The sequence below is a fragment of the Hippopotamus amphibius genome, chromosome 8 (assembly GCF_030028045.1).
Source record: "Hippopotamus amphibius kiboko isolate mHipAmp2 chromosome 8, mHipAmp2.hap2, whole genome shotgun sequence".
In the NCBI taxonomy this organism is placed as follows: Eukaryota; Metazoa; Chordata; class Mammalia; order Artiodactyla; family Hippopotamidae; genus Hippopotamus; species Hippopotamus amphibius.
The window spans coordinates 71,430,566-71,438,923 of record NC_080193.1 but is presented as its reverse complement, the minus strand read 5'-3'; the positions used below and the strand labels follow the sequence as shown (position 1 = coordinate 71,438,923).

At 39.8% G+C, this 8,358-nt stretch overlaps 1 pseudogene; it reads right to left on the bottom strand.

Moving 5' to 3' along the window:
- Positions 1 to 4,535: 4,535 nt before the first annotated feature.
- On the bottom strand, positions 4,536 to 5,721 carry LOC130859435 (vacuolar protein sorting-associated protein 37A-like; annotated as a pseudogene).
- Positions 5,722 to 8,358: the final 2,637 nt, after the last annotated feature.

The following is an 8,358-nucleotide window of genomic DNA, read 5'->3' as shown; positions in this document are numbered from 1 at the left end:
CCCATGCACCACAACTATTGAGCCTGAGCTCTAGAGCCTGTGAGCCACAACTATTGAGCCCATGTGCCGCAACTGCTGAAGCCCATGCGCCTAGAGCCCGTGCTCTACAACAAGAGAAGCCACGGCAATGAGAAGCCCGCACACCACAACGAAGAGCAGCCCCCACTTGCTGCAACTAGAGAAAGCCCCTGTGAAGCAATGAAGACCCAACACAGCCAATAAAATAAATAAATTAATTAATTAAAAAAAATTAACTCCTGACACACACAACAGTCTGTATGACTCTCCAGAGAATTATGCTGAGGGGAAAAAACAAAAAACAAACAAAGAAACAAAAAAACAAAACACAAAAAAGAGCTACATAGGAAACTCACTAGTACACAAGAGAAATCATGGTTGGTTACTTTTGGTTTAAGCTTTCAGTTAAAAAAAAAAAATCCTTCACAGTTAGAATGATATAAACAGAAATATCTATGTCTAATATCAAATTGATCAATAAAAAGAAAATGACACACCTAAAAATAAATATTTAGATTTTGCTGAAATTGCTTGGAGCATGAATTTTATTTTTTTCTATATTATTATTTTTGAAAGCAGTGGGTATGTTTTTATGCACCAAGCACATTCATGAAAATTTGTTGGAGGCTAAAATTATCTTTTCTCCTTTATTCTTTGGGAAGTCACTCTATAGTTTTAAATGGATAGCTTTTGGTAGGATAGTGTTAATAATTCTTTAATGTTTCTTGTGAATTTCATGTACACAAATGAGAATGTAGTTTCCTTCCTGAATAGAGCAGATGACCCTTGGCATCATTCTCTAATTCTTGAAGTCACATCTATGTAAATGGAGGACAGTGAGAAGGTATTCTTCAAATGGGATGATTAAGCTAGACTGCCCATTTATTAGGAATAAATGAGAGAAATGTATCTTTAAATAGAGAATCAGTAAATTGATATCAAGTGGTGGAAATATCTCCTTTTTAAAAAAGCAATAGTCTTATTTTGGAGTGTATGGTTCACGTCTACTGAGTGACTACCACATGTCAGGTACTTTGGGGGCACCCATATAGATTGTTCTTTTTGCTTCCAAAAACAACTAATTAAGTTGCTAACTAAGCATTAGCATTCGCTTCATGGAGATAAAGAAACTGAGGCTCAAAAATTTAGGAGTCTTCCTATACATAGAGAAGGAGGCACTACAAGAATATTAATCGAGAGTGAATTTCCTCCAAAGCTTTATTCTTATGATTTGGTTAAAATTTTCCTATAAATCTGTGTATTTGAGAAGACTACATATGCCATCAAAAGTGAAAGTGGGGCGTGGTCAGTCTACTGAGTAAATATTTGTTAAATGCTATGTGGATGGGGCACAAAAATAGAACTATCTTTGAGCTGTTTAACATAAATTCTTCAGAGACAAGTCGATCAAATGAAGATAATTGGAAAGATACACAACAAATCGTTGTGTCACCAGTGATCATAGAGCAATCAGCTCTGCCAGACATTCAGAAAAATTCTTCACAGAGCTGATGCCCTGTAAATTGATCTTAGTGGCTCACTAAAACTTTGCAAGTTGAAGAAAGAGTGTTGGGCATTGAAAATAGAAGAAATGAATTGCTGATAGGGCTTAAAGGTGAAAGTTTGTCACATCAGTTTTCGTCTGTGGCTCCTGCACAGGTAAAGAATAAGGTAATCTGACACATGAAGACTAATGTATCAGCTTCATTAAACTTTCCCACCCTAAATTGTAGGTTCCTACCCTGCAGAGTAAGATCCAGCACGCTGTGTGTGTGTGTGTGTGTGTGTGTGTGTGTGTGTGTGTGTGTGTGTATATCTGTGTCTCCCAGTGGGGGACATGGAGTAACAGTAGGTACGTGCCTGCTACAGGATATTAGAACTCAAAAATGAGAGAGGAAACAGTTGGACTCCCCATGCTCAGGTTTTTTTTCCCCCAAGTTCACCACTAGGAAGCCATGCCTACTCAGGGGATACTGGAGTGAGGAAAAAAGTTTGAGAAAACAGAAATAACTTTCTTATTACTATTCTTTTCAATTACAGTAGAATGGAAATTTCTTCATGGATACATGAATATAAGTGATGAATGGGGCTAATTTCCAGATTTTTCTTTTCTCATTTGTTTCGATGATTAATCCAGTCGTCTACCTCTTCAGGGGAAGAGAGGGGTAATACTGTATCCTTCATGAGGCTGTCTCCAATTATCCATTGCTCTTCTGAGTTTTCTGAATCCAAGGTGAGCGATTTAGCTTTTACCAAAAGAAGGCTCTGAAATGGGTCCAAATAGGTAACTCCAAGACCATGCTGCTCCCTAAGTCAAAACCTTATTCTCTAGTCCATTTCCCATTCGAAATATACGAGCCATGTCCGATATAATTCACTAGAACCTACGTGAGCCCAAAGGACAACCTAGGTGTATTTCACACGATAAATCAGCCTTGCAATACATTCTACATTTCAATCCTATGAACCCCTCTGACTCTCCAGATCTCAAAGAGTAATCAAGGCTGATATAATTGTATTTTCCTTGAATTTTATAACTGAAAAAACAGAAGTTCAGATTCATTAAGGTTTAGTTCAAAGGAATCATAAACCAAATATTTTTCCTAGCCAATTTGTTATTCTTTTTCATCTCCAACAAGTGAAGCTTTACCCTAATGCCCAGGGAGAGTCTGGGTTCCTTTAGCAAGTGCAACGTCAGCTGCCTTCCACAAAAACAAGTGTTGATTTCTTCAGGTCCTTTGAGATTGGATCAAATCAACCCCACATTTCTCAAGTGTCCCACTTAGAACATTAACACAGCATTAAACACATAAAATTAAGAAAATACAAACACTTCCCAGCACCTAAAGCAGTTATTAAAAGCAAAAGTATGATCCCAGAACCCAGGACTGATTTTTGTACAATCCAGGCTCACACTGTTGTTTCCCAAAAACAAAGCAGAGACTCAGAGACATCTTAAAAACAGAAAACCGAGAAAGATAGCATGAGAGAAAAAGAGAAATCTTAGATTCAGTTCTCTTGGAAACTGGCATATTTAATGTTAATGAAGCAACTGAAATTTCCATATCTGGAAGAAAAAAATCCACCTATGCATACAGTATTCCTGCTTAGCGAAGGGAACTTACCACTCTTTCTGTGTGGAAGTTTTAAAATTTGATACAGCATCCAGCAACATTATGAGCCATCACTTGAAGCCGACTTTCATCACCATGTCACACAATAAATAGGTGCATTTTCCTTTTTAAGATCTGTGGTCTGAACTTCCTGGGCTGCATGGAGTGTGAACTATGTCTCTCTCTTTTTTTTTTCTGCTGTGTCCCTGCATTTGTTTCAGCCAGATAATCACTCTGTACAGATGCTTTAATGAAGCTGCTCTTGGAGCATCTGAAGCCTGTGTACCTAGGACACTAGTGAGGAAAAACCCTTCTGCGTTGCTCTCTTCAGAAAACTCTGTGCCTTGCCTAAATTTTGAGTTTTCTAGGCTTTGAATAATTTGTGCAGTGGCAGTAGAAATATTTTCTTCTGCCACATTATTCTTGGTACTTTGGAAGTGCCTCTGGTATTTTACCTATCTCTTTTGTTGCTTCCCTGCTTTCAGCCGGGCTCAACTTATTGTTTTAACTTTTTCAAACTTGCTTCTTGAGGTTTTCTTTTCTTTGCTACTCTATTCTGCACACCTACTCTCTGCAGTACCTTCTCCTTTCCTTCTGTTCTGCATGTATCATCTCTCCTTCATCTTCTCTCAGTTTTCACCACACTCTGGATTAGGTTAAATTCCAGAATACGTAGGTGATATCACATGTTTCTTTTTTCAATTCTATCTTCATTTTTGTCCTGTATTATGAAACTGGGGCCTTTGAGGACATTCTCATTCCTCCCATGGTTTTCCTTATGCTCCTGTCATTTTTTTTTTTTTTTGGTTTATTCTTTTGATTTATTGTATGTATTAAAAGTTACTTCCTTGAGACAGCACATTGGCAGCTTTGGTGTTTCCCAACACTGTGGATATTTAAAAACAAATTATTTTTGAAAGTTTTATCATCCAGAAAGAAAGAGGAAAAATAAGAGTCTTTCTACAATTGAAATAGTCATTTTCCAAAAAAAGATGAGAGGAAAAAATCTAAACAAATCATTCTTAATAAAGAAATGAGGCAGTTTCAAATTAAAATTACAAATTTAAATGAAGTAATTTTATAAAATATTGAAACTAGCTAAAATTACATGCATAGGTATTTAATCAATGGTAAGAGAGGAACAGCAGTGGAACTTAAATACGATAGGATTTATCAACAATCAATAAACATTTTTAGTGCAAATAGTGCAGAAAGATTTCTCAAAGCAAAGATCACAGCAATGATTCTAATCTGTACAAAATCAGTCTCAGTTCTGTATACAATCTATATAGTATATCTATGAATTCAGCCACTGTGATGAAATACCAACTTGCAAATCATAACTATAAATGTGCTTAGTTTTGTGTCCCATTCTCTCTTGGCAGTTCATGTTTTCAGGAAAATCTATAGTGGAGCATGAACCTGGCTGTGCACTGCTACCACTTGTTGAAGTTTCTCTTCCTTAGCTCTTCTACAGTGGCAAATGGTTCTCTTTTCCATGAAGCTACTGAGAAAATCATCTATATCAGTTTTTTCCTCTAAGAAATCTTCTGCAATATTATCAGATTCTTCCTCAGCTTCGTGTGCAGCTACTTTCAATCTTGCCTGTAGGGCTCTTGCACTACAGCTCTCACTAAGTTCATGCTGCCTTTGCATCTTCTTTTCAAAAGTTGATTTCATTTGTGTAAGTCATACTTATCTAAAACAGTTTGCCTTCTGGCTTCCAAGCTGGGCTCCAAAAGGAGATTTTTTCTTGCTAGCTTCTCAATACTTTTTACTAAGTCATGCTTGTTAGTAATAATTTTAGTTGAGGCAAAGTCAGAAACTGTTCTAGTAATACCTCCTTTTGTTCATTCATATCTGTAAGTTGTGATACACTTAGTTCTGAGAGTTTAGGAAATTCTTCAGGGATATCAGGCATCTTGTAACCAAAACCATTTTGGCTTATTGGTGCTGAAGTGTCTGTTGTGGGAACGGGCAAAGGCAGATTTGAAAAGACACCAAATGAAGGAGCAGCAGGTTTGGCTGTGGTATAACTTGTCGCTGAAGAAGAAACAAGTGTCAGCAACAGATAAAGAAATGATAGTCCTGTTAGCTTCTTGTGGGGGATATGGAGGAAGAAATGGAAAACCCTGAGAAGCATAAGGAGGCATCCCACCTGGGTTACTTACAGGTATGGGAATGCGGTTGAAGCAGGAGCTAAAACTGGGGGATTCTTCCAAAACTCATCCAATAGACTCCGAGTAACTTTCCCAAGGTCTGAGTGCATTGTCAAATTGTTTACTAATGGAGAGGTAACATACACTCCTTGTTTATTCACTAAGTGATGTCATATTGGTGGATAAACACTGATCACTGCTTTTTCCTGAGGAAATTGTGGAGGAAGCAATATATTAATGTTAATTGTCAGGTTGTTTACAGTGAATGGTAACCTGTATTCCACATCTTTCTGTATTTCAGCTCTACTGGAGTGTGAGTTCTGGAGGGACTCGATCAGGCGCTGCTTCTGCTGTTGGAGGCTGGTGAGACCACCTGGGGACCCAGCTGCGGAGGAGGAGGCGCTGTTGGTCAGGGGAAAGAGCCAGCTCATCCTCCACGGACCCCGGGCCCGGGGCCCTAGAAGGCTCTGGCCTGCTTCTCCTAGCTGCTCAGCCTGGCGGTTCTCCAGAGACAGAGGAAGAGCGGGCAGGGACGCCCTGGCCCAAGGGCTGGGGAGCCGCGTCTTCGCTAAGCAAGGGGGTCCTCGGGGCCAGGAGGCCATGCTCTGACTGCGGGCAGCTGGAGAGAGGTGCCGAGACCAGCTCGGCGACTCGAGGCGAGTGACGGGTGCCGCAAGCTTGAAGAAGACACAGACACAGACTGAAGAGAAAAGTGGGACCGGGGGGCTCAAGACCTCTCGGATCAAGAGCCCCACTGACTCATCCCAGGCTGCTTTTATTGAGTTCGTGGGCTAACATTCTCAGGTTACACTCATAAACAGTCAAAGGCCTCACATGATTGAGGCAATTATCTTTGTTTACTTCCTGGGTCCGAGTTGAGCAGGTGTGGATTTGAGCTGGGGGTGGAGAGCAAAACAGCCCTGGGGGCAGGAGACCTCTCTCAGATATTAGGGGTCTGTGCCCCACCCGTGTTGGCCCCTCTGCGACTGTGCCTGTCTTAGGTTGTTCCTCCCTTGAGGAATCTTACCCGTCTCTGGCTAACCAGTCATCCTCCAGGGCCAAACACGGCGATATAAGGAAGGTTCTATGCACCACCCCTGTTGGCCCCTCTGCGGCTGTGCCTGTCTTAGGTTGTTCCTCCTCTGAGGAATCTTACCCGTCTTTGGCTAACCAGCCATCCCTCAGGACCAAACAGGGTGATATTAGTCTCCACGCCCCACACCCTCAGCTCCTCCACTGCTCAAGAATCCCATCGCTCGGCCCACATCAAAAAGGTTCCAGAATGTCTTCCCACAGAGAGGGAACTCGCCGCCCGGGACTGCCAGTCCTACCTTCACTGCCCTGACGCCGCAACCAGCCAGTCATGTGGCCTGACCGCCCAGCTCCCGCCACCTGCGTGCCCCGCCCCCTCTGCGCGTCCTGTCATCCTAAATCCTGTCATTTTAAGAAAAATATTAAATAAGTGACTTTGAGTTCTGGGCGGCTTTCAGAGGTGAAGGGCTGTGAATTGCCTCCAATGTGCTTTCCTCCTGCATGTATAGATTTTACAGTGCTGTGCAGACATCCTTCATTGTTTGTGTTTTGAAGTTATGGTTTATTTTCTTATTTCTTTGTACATGTAAGTTTCTTTACCTTTTTGTAGATAGGGTGGGGTTTGTAAGAAAAAAGTAGAGTAACAATTCCTTTATATCGACTCCAACTTTATTTTGATTCATTTAACTGTTACCCTATACATGAATATTCATGTGAATTCTCCTTGTGAAGTAAAAGGAAATTAATACTTAAACCATAGTCTTAGCCCCTGTACTTAGTACGCTTGTGACCTTTAATAAGTATCTTAATCTCTGAATTGTCACTTCTGCAGCTATAAAATGAAAATCTAAAAAGCAAAACAAAAATATTTGTCCAATCTTTCTCATAATATGAACTGTCTTTAAAAAATGAAAAGTGCGGGACTTTCCTGGTGGCGCAGTGGCTAAAAATCTGCCTGCAGAGGACATGGGTTCGAGCCCTGTTCCAGGGAGATCCCACATGCTGGGGAGCAACTCAGCCCGTGCGCCACAACTACTGATCCTGTGCTCTAGACCCCGTGAGCCACAATTGTTGAGCCCAAGTGCCACTACTGAAGCCTGTGCGCCTAGAGCCCATGCTCGACACCAAAGAGGAGCCACTGCAGTGAGAGGACTGTGCACCACAACGAAGAGTAGCCCCTTGCCACAACTATAGAAAGCCTGTGCACAGCAATGAAGACTCAACACAGCCAATAAATAAATAAATAAATTTATTAAAAAAAAAGAAAAATGCTATGCCTATAAAATTTTGGTTGCTAGTTTACATTTTATATATTTGAATTTTCATGTGTTGAATTTCTTTAAATTAGGGCACAGATGTCTGATATCATCTTATTTATATTTAAAAAAATTATTTTTGTATAGTGCATAGATATTGACAAAGAAGTTTCAAATAGATGTCCTTAACCTTTGCAATAATTCTGCTAGCTGGATATTGTTAGGTCTGAAAATTTAGGTTTAAGAGAGGTAAGTCACTGGCCTATTGTCCATACCGCCAAATACAAAAACAAATTTTGTACTAAGGTTGATCTGGATACAGTTTTAAGGTATAATAAGTAAAATGTTCTTTTTCTCTTATGGACAGATTGGGATATGTGAATATTTAATTATGTCCAATTCTAAATTAGCTACACTGCTGACCAGATAATCATATAGTCAGCAATTAAGACTAATTGAACATCCTCTAGTTTCAGAGGTAAAAAACACTGGAAGGAGTACCATCTAAAGTACCTTAAACACAAGAAGTCAATGAAAAGGAGAAACAGACTGTCTGAAGTAAAATCTTTAAAGATACAAAAAAAAAAAAAAAAAAAGAGGACTTGGTCAGAAGAGTGGTTTCTTAGAGACTTTGGGACAGCATGACTAATCTTATAGTAAATTATGGAATTTCTGAAGATCTTATTTGATTTCCTTTAAAATAATTAATTTGCATAAATTTAATTGATAGAGATTTTTATGAATCACCTTCATTTCCATGATTTTAAAGGTAATTGCTGC